The sequence below is a fragment of the Prionailurus viverrinus genome, chromosome B1 (assembly GCF_022837055.1).
Source record: "Prionailurus viverrinus isolate Anna chromosome B1, UM_Priviv_1.0, whole genome shotgun sequence".
Classification (NCBI taxonomy): Eukaryota; Metazoa; Chordata; class Mammalia; order Carnivora; family Felidae; genus Prionailurus; species Prionailurus viverrinus.
In genome coordinates, this window is record NC_062564.1 from 8,270,104 (window position 1) to 8,284,136 (window position 14,033).

A 14,033-nucleotide genomic window follows, 5' to 3' on the forward strand; every position below is an offset into this window, starting at 1 on the left:
TAATTACCAGCATCAATATAATTAAGCAGGATGCTTGGGATTAGGAATCTAATTTTACAGAAGTTACTTTAGAATAAATAATCCCATGAAGAAAGGGATTTCAACAAAAGTATCACATTTAGGTACGTATTTTGGTAGAACCTCCAAGTATTCCCAAAAATGTTGACACTGAAGATTTATTTTGCTACGAAAAAGACATGAAACGATCCAGAGAAGGTGAATTCTGCTTATACGTGATTGTCTATATTAGTGTATCCAATTAAGTCGAACATTCCAAGTTATATTCAGGTAGTTACTGGGGCATCTGAGTGGCTCAGCTGGTTAAGTGTCCGATTTGGGCTCAGGTCATAATCTCACAGTTTGTGGGTTTGAGCCCTGCACTGGGATCTGTGCTGGTGATGTGGGGCCTGCTTGGGCTTCTCTCTCCGCCCCCCTCTCTCTCGCACACACAATCCCTCTCTCTCACAAAATAAATAAATAAACTGAAAACAATTATATTCAGGTAGTTACCATAGCTATGAAAAACAACAGTTTTCTAAATCATACTTTGAAATTTGGGGAAAATGGGACATTATTTAACTTTGTATACAAAGTGAACTACAACATCAGAAGTTTAGTTTATGCTTTCATAAATATGGAGGTCTAAATATGGAAGTAAACACTTCAGACATTGGTTCTTCAAGTGGGGCGTGCACAGGGGTCAGCCGGAAAGCTGTTCAATGCAGGAACTGCCCCGCATGTCTCAGATGGAGGTCAACACTCCACATTCTAGCAGGTTACAGGTTTCTCCTTTCTAATTTTTGATGTACAAAACTGAAATATTTGCTTTGAAAAATCAAAATACTATTTAATTGAAAGTCTTTTCACCATTAGATGAATAATCAAAGTTATTCTGATGTAGGTGCTATTTGTACTGTGCTTTGAGAAACAGCATCTAACATAATTTCCTTTTATCATTATAGAGCCTCATAGGCAGTAGATTATGAAATGTGTTCCTTTCTTTTAGATAATAAAATTGGCTATTAATTTCAGGATTTTCCCTTTCTTCATTAATTGTGTAATTGGGGCATATCACTTAATGTCTTTAGGTCTTTGTTTTAAAAATACTGATATTAATCCATTACCTTCTGGAATATATAGGGTGATTCCTGACATGCCAGGCAGCTATACCCAGAGTAATTCCATTGGCAACATGGCGGGTGGGGATGGACAGATCCCAGCTTAGGCGAAAGTGACCACATATCCTCACACAGTCTCTCAACTCTTAATATTTGTCTCAAGAAAATCTCACACATGACACGACATTCAAGACTCAAAATGTGTCGTAATGGAAAAGGATTGCAACTGGAAGGAAAGTTTGCAGAAGTACATGGGCCAATGTTTGGTCATTGCTACCGGAAGTGAAACGCTATGGATGGGTTTCTGGCTGCCTCTGCTTGCTTGAATAGCCCTTGAACCAACAGAAGCAGCACGGGTCTGTGTGACTGGTGGGTCCCCGGGATTCTTTTCTCCATAATTCAGCCAGAAATAAAGTCAGGATGGGACCTCAGCTGATCACATGAATCTCAGGCACAGGCATGAGTGTGCACTCTGCCAGGAAGGGCTGTGGGACCACACTCCAGTGTTACACGCCACAATGAAATGTGCACCCCAGGGCATTAAGATAAAAGGTAGTAGCAAGGAGGGACTTCCAATTAAGTTTCAAGTTATTATTTTAAGTTTTAATTTGTACTTCAAATTAAGAAGGGAAAATAACAGGGGTGCCTGGGTGGCTCATTCAGTTAAGCGTCCGATTCCTGATTTCAGCTCAGGTCATGATCTCCTGGTTTGGGAGTTCGAGCCCCGTGTCAGGCTCTGCACTGGCAGTGTGGAGCCTGCTTGGGATTGTCACTCTCCTCTCTCTCTCTCTCTCTCTGCCTCTCCCCTGCCTGCGCTTTCTTTCACTCTCAAAATAAATAAAAAGAAGGGAAAATAACAATACTTGTATCTATGACAGAAAACACTGTCACTCAGTAGACAAATAGGAGAAAAACATAAGCATAGCATTCCAAATAGAAAAAATGCAATATAAAAAAATTTGAGAAAAGAACCTAAAACCGAACCACAACAAAGGACTAGAAAATGAAAGTTATATTTAAGCTCTTAGGCTGCAAAAAGGCCTTTCTGAAGGTGAATATAAAAATAAAATGTAAACTATCTGTATGGTAGCAAATACTGTAAACTAAATAAAAGACAATAAAGTAGAAAAACTATTTGCAATATACAGGACAGATGGAGAAGGACTAGTATTCTTAAAATACCGCATGAACAGTTAATGACAAAAAAGCAAACAGGTACTTCAGTAGAAAAATGGGCAAAGATCTTAAATGGAATATTCACTAAGAACATATTAATATGTTTTTGGTGATGGTGAAAAGAAGGAAGCTATAGTTTTTTTTCAATCCTGGTGGGAGTATAAATTTGTACAGCTATTTAAGGCAAATGTGTTATTTCAAATTGAAAGGATTTAAAAAATAGCTTCATTTTATACGGCACATTCACTTTGGAATTAAAATTTCCGACCGGCAGAAGTGAGAATATAATTATGCCAGATGTATGTACAACTTCATCATGGGGCTGTCTATCATTATGAATGTGAAAAATAATCTATACAGATAATAATAAAAGGATATATTAAATAACATATAGCACAAACAGAAATTAGCACAGAAATGTAATAAAATGACATTATAAAATGATACATAACTGAGGCATGTAAAGAGGTTCATAAATACTTTATGAAGAAGTACAGTATACAGTTTATCCACAGTACGCACATTGTTTATACCTGTAGTACAGTCTTTTTTACAAAACCAAATTTATGTAGAGATAGTATGCATATGTGTGTGTTTATAGACAAGAGTAAAAAATGCAGCAAAAATAGATCTATCTTTCCATCTATCTATACATATCGTCTCCAAATTACAGGATGTAAGGTATTATGTCCTTCTTCATATATTTACGTACTTTAAATTTTAAAAAATGTACATATATAACTTTTACTAGCAGAATGAAAATTTAAAAGTAATCATCTTGGGGCGCCTGGGTGGCTCAGTCGGTTAAGCGTCCGACTTCAGCCCGAGTCATGATCTCGCGGTGAGTTCGAGCCCCGCGTCGGGCTCGGTGCTGACAGCTCAGAGCCTGGAGCCTGATTCTGATTCTGTGTCTCCCTCTCTTTCTGCCCCTCCCCTGTTCATGCTCTGTCTCTCTCTGTCTCAGAAATAAATAAACATTAAAAAAAAATTTTTTTTAAAAAGTAATCATCTTGGGGCATCTGGGTGGTTCAGTCGGTTAAGCGTCTGACTCTTGATTTTGGCTCAGGTCATGATCCCATGGTCATGAGATATGGTGCCCTGGGTCAGGTGCCATGGAGCCTGCTTAGGATGGTCTCCCTCCCTCTCTCTGCCCTCCCCTGCTTGTACTCTCTCTCTTTAATAAAAAAAAAAATAATAATAGGAGCTTCTGGGCAGCTCAGTCAGTTAAGCATCTGACTTTGACTCAGGTCATGATCTTGCTGTTGGTGGGTTTGAGCCCCGTGTTGGGCTCTGCTCTAACAGTTCACAGCCTACTTGGGATTCTTTTTCTCTCCCTTTCTCTCTGCTTCTCCCCCACTTGTGCTTTCTCTCTCTTTCAGAATAAATAAGTAAACTTAATATTTTTAAATAATAATAACAATAATAAAGAAAATAAAAATAATCATCTTTAAGTGTACCGGCAGGGCACAGTATCAGCAGTTAGTTCAGCCTTCATTGGCTTCACTCTTTTGTCTCCACAGAGCGTGCCCTTCAAATATTACTTAATGTATAGCAACCACTGCCCAAAGCAGAAGCTATGACAGACAAAATGGTATAAAAATAGCTTGATACTGAGCAATTAATTGACTTATTCCCATTAGACTTCAGTCATTGTATCTGTGTAAGAAAAAGAAGCTATCCAGATTTCCATCCTGGCTAAAGACCTTACTTAATGGAGTGTCATTAGATTTCATTTGAGTCTCACTTTGCTCTGTAAAATGGGAATGATGATACCTTCTTCACAGAATTTTTATGCTGATCCAAACAGACATTTGATATGGAAGTATCAAATCTTACAGTTAAGGGTGGAATTACTTGTCATTACAACATCATTAGAGATGAAACAGTACAGAAATTGTTTTTTAGATAAATTGAAATTTTTACTCAGTTTTGGACTATAACTCTCAGTATTGTACCAGTTCTGGGACGATATTTCTTTTCCTCTGTCTTCTCCATTTTTGTTCTAAATAAGCAGCAACCTAGGAATTCAGCATCGTCAGCTAAGTGACAGGGCTATTGAGTGAATCCAGAGAAGACCCAAATATTAAGATTAGATAATACCAGCTCACCATGGTATCTTCATATTCTACTTTCAATGAATTAGAAGGGGGCCCAGTAACCTAGAATGAGTTCTGAACCTGGGACGCATTCAAATCTTTCAAGTAGAAGTCAAGTGAAAGTCAAGTTCTTTCTCAAAGCTTTCTTTCTTTCTTTTTCTTTCTTTCTTTTTCTCTTTCTTTCTTTCTTTCTTTCTTTCTTTCTTTTCCTTCCTTCCTTCCTTCCTTCCTTCCTTCCTTCCTTCCTTCCTTTAAATGTTTCTTAATTTTTGAGAGAGGGAGAGAGTGAACAGGGGAGGAGCAGAGAGATAGGGAGGCAGAATCTGAAGCAGGCTCCAGGCTCTGAGCTGTCAACACTGAGCCCAACGTGGGGCTCAAACTCACAAGCCGAGATCATGACCTGAACTGAAGTCAGATGCTTACCCAACTGAGCCACCCAGGCTCCCCTCAAAGCTTTGTTTTTTTGGGTGGGGGGTGGGGAGGAGCCTGGGTGGCTCAGTTGGTTAAGCGTCCGACTCTTGATATGGGCTCAGGTCATGATCTCTTTGTTCGTAGGATTGAGCCCCTGGCTCTGTGTTGGCATTGCGGAGCCTGCTTGGGATTCTCTCTCTCCCTCTCTCTCTGCCCCTACCCTGCTTGTACTCTCTCTCTCTCAAAATAAATATTTTTTAAAAACTAAAAAAAGCTTTTTTTTAAAATTGCAATATAATTAACATACAATGTTATATTAGTTTCAGGAGTGCAACATAGTGATTCACCAGTTCTTTCCATTACTCATTGGTCACCACAGTAAGTGTAGTCACCATCTGTCACCAGATAATATTATCGCAGTATTACTGACTATATTCCCATGTGTTGTTTCAATCTCCATGACTTATTTATTTTATAACTGAAAGTTTGTATCCCTTAATAATCTTCATCTGTTTCAACCATCCCCACACCCACCTCCCCTCTGGCAACTACCAGTTTGTTCTCTGTATTTAAGAGTGCTTGTTTTGTTTTTTAGGTCCCACATTTCCATATAAGTGAAATCATATGGTATTTGTCTTTCTCTGTCTGACTTACTGCACTCAGCATAATACCCTCTCGGTCCATCCATGTTATTGCAAATGGAAAGTTCTCATTCTTTTTTATGGCCAAGGAATACTCCATTAAGTGTGTGTACCTCCACACATCACATCTTTATCCACTCATCTTTTGATGGACACTTGGGTTACTTCCTTATCTTGGCTATTGTAATATTTTTTAAAAATGTTTACTTATTTCTGAGAGAGACACAGAGATAGGGCATAAGAGAGGGTGGGGCAGAGAGAGAGGGAGATACAGAATCTGAAGCAGGCTCCAGGCTCTGAGCTATCAGCACAGAGTCCGACGCAGGACTCAAACCCACAAACTGTGAGATCATGACTTGGGCCAAAGCTGGACACTTAACCAGCTGAGCCACCCAGGTGCCCCTCTTGGCTGTTGTAAATAATGCTGTAATAAACACAGGAATACATGTATCTTTTGAAATTAGTGTTTTTATATTCTTGGGTAAAGTCCTAGAATTACTGGATCGTATGGCATTTCTCATTATTTGAGGAACCTCCGTACTGTTTTCCACAGTGGTTGTACCCATTTACATTCCCACCAACAGCCCACGAGCGTTCCTGTTTCTCCACATCCTCACCAACAGTTGTTATTTGTCTTTTTGATACTAGCAATCCTGACTGGTACAGGTAGTATGTCATTGTGGTTTTAATTGCATTTCTTTGATGACTAGTGATGTCGAGCACCTTTTCATGTGTCTGTTGGCCATTTGTATGTCTTTAGAAAAATGTCTATTCAGGTCCTCTTTCCATTTTATTAATCGGATTGTTTGATTTTTTATGGTGTTGAGTTGTATAAGGTGTTTATAGATATTGGATATTAATCCCTTATCAAATATATCATTTGCAACTATCTTCTCCCACTCAGAAAGTTGCATTTTCATTTTGTTGATGATTTCTTTTGCTGTGCAAAATCTTTATTTTGGTGTAGTTCCAATAGTTCCCTTTTTGCTTTTGTTTCTCTTGCCTGAGGAGACGTATCCATAAATATGTTGCTATGGCTGACGTCCAAGAGATTACTGCCTAGGTTTTCTTTTTGGAGTTTGACGGTTTTAGGTCTTAACGCTTAAATCTCTAATCCATTTTGAATTTGTTTTTGTATATGGCATAAGAAAGGGGTCCGATTTCATTCTTTTGCAGGTAGTTCTTCAGTTTTCCCAACAACACTTTTTGAAGAGACTTTTTCTCCATTGCATATTTTTGCCTACTTTGTCATAAATGAATTGACCATATAACTGTGGGTTTATTTCTGGATTCTCTATTCTGTTCCATTGGTCTATGGGTCTATTTTTGTGCCAGTACCGCACTGTTTTGATTAGGTTACTATAGCTCTGTGGTACATCTTGAAGCCTGGGATTGTGATACCTCCATCCAGGTTTGTTATTTCTCAAGATTGCTTTAGCTATTTGAATTCTTTTGTGGTTCCACACAAATTTTAGGACAAATTTATTTGTCATAGTTCTGTGAAAAATGCTATTGGTGTTTTGATAGAAATTGAACTGAACATGTAGATTTCTGGGTAGCATAGACATTTTAACAATATTAATTCTTCCAACCAATGAATATGGAATGTCTTTCCATTTGTTTGTGTCATCTTCAATTTCCTTCATTGATATTGTAGTTGTCAGAATATAGATAGGTCTCTCTCCTCCTTGGTTACATTCATACCTAGGTATCTTATTCTTTTTGGTGCCATTTTAAATGGGATTATTTTCTTAATTTCTCTTTCTGCTATTTTGTTACTAGTGTATAGAAATGAAACACATTTTTGTATATTAATTTTGTATTCTGTGACTTTTCTGAATTCATTTATCAGTTTTAATAGTTTTTTGGTGGAGTCTTCAGGGTTTTCTATATATATCATCTGCAAATTGTGATTATTTCTTCCTTACCAATGTGGATAGCTTTGTTTCTTTTTCTTGTCTGTGTTGGCTAGGATTTCCATTACTCTGTAGAATAAAAATATTGAGAGTGGACATTCTTGTCTTGTTTTTGATTTTAGAGGAAATGCTCTCAGTTTTTCACCACTGAGTATGATGTTAGCTGTGGGTTTTATATATACAGCCTTTATTATGTTGAGGTATGTTCCCTCTAAACCAATTTTGTTGAGAATTTTTATCATGAATTGAATGCTGTATTTTGCCATAGGCTTTTCCTACATCTATTGAGATGATCATAAAGTTTTAACCTTTCCTCTTGTTAATGTGACATATCACATTGATTGACTTATGAATACTGAACCACTCTTGTATCCCTGGAATAAATCATACCTGACCATGGTGAATTATCCTTTTAATATGTTGTTGAATTTTGTTTGCTATTTTGTTGAGGAATTTTGCACCAGAGATATTGGCCTGTAGTTCTGTTGTTTGTTTGTTTGTTTTTGGAGTGTCTTTATAATCAGGGTAATACTGACCTTGTAGAATAAATTTGGAAGGTTTCCTTCCCCTTATATGTTTTGGAATAGTTTGAGAAGAACAAATGTTAACTCTTCTCCAAAATTTGGAAGCATTAATCTGTGAAGCCATCTGGACCTGGACTTTCATTTATTGGGAGCTTTTTGATTACCAATTTAATTTCATTACTAGCAATCTGTATCAAAGTTTCTACTTCTTATTCATTTCTAGAAGATGCATATTTCTAGGAATGTATCCATTTCTTCCTGGTTGTCCAGTTTATTGATAAATAATTTTTCATAATATTATCTTATAATTCTTTGTATTTCCGTGGAGTGCGTTCTTATTTCTCCTTCTTCAATTCTGATTTTGTTTATTTGAGTCCTCTCTCTTTTTCTCTTGATGAATCTGGCTAAATATTTTCAATTTTGCTTATCTTTTCAAAGAATCAGTTCTTAGTTTCACTGATTATTATTTTTTTGTCTTTTCTTCCTTTGCTGCTCCTTTAATCTTTAAAACTTCACTCCTACTAGCATTGAGCTTTGTTCCTCTTGTTCTGGCTCCTTCAGGTGTAAGGTTAGGTTGTTTATTTGAGAATTTTCTTGTTTCTCAAGGTAGGCCTGCATTGCTATATCTAAATGCTTTCTTGAGTGTTTATGTTCACCAGTGTTTTCCAGCATGTTGAAGTCATTTGCTTGAATGGTTGACATATTCCTTTTATTTTCCAAAGCAATTTGGTATGTCTTAAAATAGAAAGTGTCTTAAAAACGGATATTCAACTGTAATAAAAAGCTTCAAGTAATGTAAAGATAAATCTGATTTTGTATTCTGTGTTGGAGGGCTCAATTAGGAGGTTCTAGTGATGACTCTTATTTAACGTTCAGCATGTATATATTTGCAAAGAGCAACCTATGTGACAATCAGTGGAGGATATTGAGGTGCTATGGAAGTCAAGCTGACTGTGCAGTGTCAAAGGCACGTACCTAAAACACATTCCCTTCTTAATGTAACAGGAGAATGATGATTCCAGGAGTGACACGATGAGAACAAACTTTGGGGGTTCACCTGCAATCTGTAAACCCACTTCATTATAAATAATCATTACATGAAGTGAACACTTGAGGTAGCATTGGCTGTGGACCCTAATTGACTTTACATTGTACACATATGGCTTACAAAATCTAGATTTCCTCTTGCTTCTCTGTGTTGACTAGGGGTTTGTTCAGATGTCTGTTTGGGAGAAATCACGAGGGCACAGAGGTTGTCCTTCCTTCCCCAAAATGTAACAACCCAGAGAGTCAATGATAAGTAGGAAGTCACCTAGGATTGTCAGTAATGGCCTGACATTTGTCAATGAGTAGAAATAAGTTAAAAAAAAAAAATCCTACCAATCCAATGTCAATAATCCCTTCAAACAACAATCTTAAATTATTGCTACACTATATATAAATTTGGTACTCATTTAATTTATGAAGCTGAAAATTCATGAGGGAATGGACATATTTTAATTATGGAAAATTTTCTTTCGCTTTAAAAGGCTATACTCTTATCAAATCGTAATCAGAACTGAAAGAGTGGGCAAGGGTCCATCCATCAAAGATAGGTTTGGTCACACTAGTGCATTTTCATGAAGTAGCTAAAATGGTCATAGGCAATTTGTTTAGTTGTCCAATATATTTATATTTGGGGGGAGAGGAGATAACTTACTATGCAAACTGGAAAATAAGAGATACTTACATTTTTTTCTTTAAATGTATTATCTTTAAAAAAGTCTGGCTTAAGTAATATATTTTTTAAAATGTACATTTTCATGCATAATTTCATAAAACAAAGTAAAAAGAAAATTATTTGGTCAATTATCAGTTTATTAAGACAAGAAATTTACTAAAAAAGTTGAAAAGAAAGTATTTTTCGTATTATTCATCACATGCATCATTCCTTTGTCCTAAGAAACCAAATTATCAGTAAGGATCAATCTATTGTAAGGCAATTATCGAGATCAATAACTCTACACTACCATTGGCTTTTCTTTCTTTCTTTCTTTCTTTCTTTCTTTCTTTCTTTCTTTCCTTCCTTCCTTCCTTCCTTCATCCCTCCCTCCCTCCCTCCCTCCCTCTCTCCCTCCCTCCCTTTCTTTCTTTCTTTCTTTCTTTGGAAATAAGGTCAGATCCAATCATTAGAATAAGTAGTTGTTGAAATCATTCTTCCCCTAATATAACAAAGGAACTTGATTATTCAGTCCTTCTTAACAGTGGCGGTTGCAGGACACATGAACTGTGAGTTGTTCTGTTTCCTTCAGATAACTATCCACGCTAGGCAAATTTGGAAGTCTTATTATAATGTTGATTAATGGAAAATACCTTTTTAAAGCAAAATCTGGGCAAGGTGCTGGAATGTAGAAGGTTTTGGATTTGAAAAATCATCTAATACATAGTTGTAAAATTTAGTAGAGAGTCATAAATAAATATATAAAATCAAATGATATCCTTCTAAGGAACAGAAACTTGTAAATGTTTTAAATGACCTTAGCAAATCATTTTACCTAATGTTTCAGTGAAGGTGTCAGAGTCAGGTTCTTTCCCCCACAGGTCACCCATCATCCATGTCTACACCAACCTGATGTGCCACAGATAGGTAACCCTGGAAGCAGACATTTAAATTTTAGTTTAATATTGGAAGTTTTTAATTGGGAGTTTTAGGTTTTAATTTTTTGCCTAATCCTCTGAAAATGTTTTGTTACAAATTTTGAAAATAAAGCCATAATAAAAAATGGAATCTTTTTATATCTATTATTGATAGCATAAATTGTTTTTTCAAAAAAGAAAAGGCATCCGGGCCAGAGAACTTCTTACTAGACTCATCGCTGAAGACAAAGGAAACAAAAGCAAACATGAACTACTGGGACCTCATCAAGATAAAAAACTTCTGCACAGTGAAGGAAATAATCAACTAAAAGGCAGCCTACAGAATGGGAGAAGATATTTGCAAATGGCATATCTGATAAAGGGTATCCCAAATCTATAAAGAACTTATCAAACTCAATACCCCAAAACAAACAACCCAGTTAAGAAATGGACAGAAGACACAAAGAGATACTTTTCCAAAGAAGACATCCAGATGGCTAACAGACACATGAAAATATACTCAACATCACTCATCAGCAGAGAAACACAAATCAAAATTACAATGAGATACCACCTCATACAATGAGCTACACCTCATACCTGTCAGAATGGCTAAAATTAACAACACAAGAAATAACAGGTGTTGGCAAGGATGCAGAGAAAGGGGAACCTTCTTGCACTTGTTGATGAGAATGCAAACTAATGCATCCACTCTGGAGGACAGTATGGAGGTTCCTCAAAAAACTAAAAATAGAACTACCCCACCATCTAGCAGTTGCATTAGGTATTTACCCAAAGGATACAAAAATACAGATTTGAAGGGGTACATGCACCCTGATGTTTACAGCAACAGTATCAACAATAGCCACACTATGGAGAGAGCCAAAATGTCCATCAACTAATGAATGGATAAAGAAGTCGTGGTATACGTATGTGATGGAATATTACTCAGCCACCAAAAAAATGAAATCTTGCCATTTGCAACAACATGGATGGAGCTAGAATGTGTTACCGTAAGTGAAATAAGTCAATCAGAGAAAGACAAATACTATATGATTTCACGCACATGTGGAATTTAAAAAACAAAACAGATGAACATATGAGGAGTGGGGGAAAAAAGAGAAGAGAGGGAAACAAACCATAAGAAACTCTTAATGATAGAGAACCAGCTGAGGATTGACAGAGGAAGTGGGGGGAGACGGGATAGATGCGTGAAGGGTACTAAGGAGGATGCTTATGATGAGCACCTGGCGTTGTATGGAACTGATATCACTGAATTCTACTCCTGAAACCAATATTGCACTGTAAGAAAAGTATGTGTGGAAGCATTTAAAAAGTCACTCCTTTAGTTTATCACATACATGGGTTAAATTAAAAAATCAAATACTTGTTTCATCATCTAAGTAGACTCTTAGAAAATATTTTAAATCTTCATTTCCCCTGTTACTGCTGAGACAACTTTCTAATTTAATGCCAAAGTAGGCAGTCAGATCTGCATAATCCACACACTGGATATGATCACTCTGTATACACTACTTTCCTACACACACCTTGAGAAACCTACACACACTGAGAACCACTCCTTGCCAATTATTTACAAATGGAATTGGTTTTCCTTCCTTGTAGAATGACAAAACCATTTTAGAACTGTCAATTGTAACCTGTGTCCATATATGTATGATGGCAAAGATATCACCAGATGGATGAAGCCAAAGATAATGTTTTTACTGACCACAGCGTAATTCCAAGGAACTAAAACTTAGGACTCTAGCATTCCAATATATGCATATTGTAGAACAGTGGCTCTCCACCAGTAGGGTCATTTGGCAACATCATCCGCAGACATTTTCATTTTCAGAACTATGGGGTGATGCTCCTGGCAGTAGTTAAGTGAAGGCCAAGAGCGCCACCAACCATTCTACGATGTATGATCCCTACAAGAAAAGGATAATCCAGGCCAACACTCACTGGTGCTGCTGTTGGTAAACTCTGCAGCTGCGTAAGAGTGGGCTTTGTCATTTATTAGCCTCTTAAGAACATGTCAGAAGGCTGAAAATTTGCATGAATTTTGCCTTTTAAAATCCCTACAGACATCAGAATGAGTAAATGAATGGATCTAAAACACCACCAGCAGGTGGACTTAGTAACATTCTTAGTGAGATTTATTTATCATCCAGGGTAACATCTCATTTTTCTTTTTGCATAAGCATTTCTCAACACCATTCCTTTGTTTCATAAAGAGAAGAGAATGTAGCAGTTCAGACACAGTCTTTCTAGGTAAGGAAATTCAAAACATTTCATAATTATTTTCCTTTGATTGCTTTCATTTCTTTGAAGACTAAACTAATTTCAAGAACATCTCATACATTTAATTTTGAAATTAAAAAATGTAATAGGTTATTATAATATCCCTTTCCAGTAAATTTTTTCTTTGCTATTTTAAAGGCCAATTTATGTTAATGCTATTTAATCTTGGAAGTAATACTAATAATGCTTTAAAAAATCTTTAATGAAGAATATTCACACAGGAGAGTGAACAAATGACACAGTTTTGATAAATTTTTACCAACTGAACATACAAGCGTAATCACGCCCAGATCAAGATACAGAGCATCAACCACATTCCAGAAACTTCCTTTATTCTCCTCAGTGACAATTCTCCTCCAAATATTGCCATTTTGTTACCTTTAGGCATTTCTGTTTTCTACCAACATAGTTTGTCTTTTTCAACTTTACATAAATGGTATCCAGTAACATAAAATATTTTCTGTCAGGTCCTTTTTCTCACCCTTATGTTTGTGACATTGATCTCCATTGTCTGAAGCAGCTGGTTTTCCTGCTGTGTCTTTTCTCATTGTCTGCACTGCAAGTTATTAATCTAGTCTACCCTCAGCGTGTCTTGTGATGAACATAATACGCATGGGGGTCTATAAATAGAAACAGGAATGGCGGTTCATGAGGTATGCATATGCGTAGCTTATAGTAATGGCCATTTTCCAAAATAATCTTACCAATTTACACTCCTACAGGCTGTATATCAGAATTCCTGGTTCCATATGTTTGCCAATGACTAACGGTGTTTGGTGTTTAATTTTAGCTGTTTCCATGAGGTTGTGATAATATTTTGTTGTGGTTTTAATGTGTAGCATACCTCGATGAATATGTTGACCACTGTCCTATTATTTGGATATTAGGTAATCCTCTTTTAAAAAGTACCAATTAAAAGTTTTTTATTCATTTCTGTTGGCTGTCTTATTTGTCACTGATTTGTAAGAGCTCTTAATGACCCTGGATACAAATCCTTTGTTGAATATGTGTATTGTTAACATCTTCTTCCAATACAAAACTTGTATTCTCATGCTCTCAGTGGTGTTTGCTAAGAGAAATTAAAGAAAATCCAAATAAAGGAAGAGGCCTACCATGTTCACAGATTGGAACATTCAGTATCACTAATTGATAATCCTCCCCATGCCGATCTACAGTACATTAATGCAATCCCAGCAGAATTTCTTGTAGAAATTTCAAGCTGACCTCA

The 14,033-nt window shown here is 36.5% G+C and overlaps 1 protein-coding gene across 2 annotated transcripts in view; it reads right to left on the minus strand.

The window, feature by feature from the left end:
• VEGFC (vascular endothelial growth factor C) overlaps positions 1 to 14,033 on the minus strand; it is a 109,816-nt gene that overhangs the window by 36,772 nt on the left and 59,011 nt on the right. The window contains exon 1 of one of the 2 annotated variants that reach the window (XM_047856596.1): positions 10,417 to 10,433. The exons of the other annotated variant lie outside the window; for it this stretch is intronic. The gene's annotated coding sequence lies outside the window, so the exon portion shown is untranslated. Of the gene's footprint in view, positions 1 to 10,416; positions 10,434 to 14,033 lie in introns of those variants that run through there. 2 annotated transcript variants of the gene reach the window in all.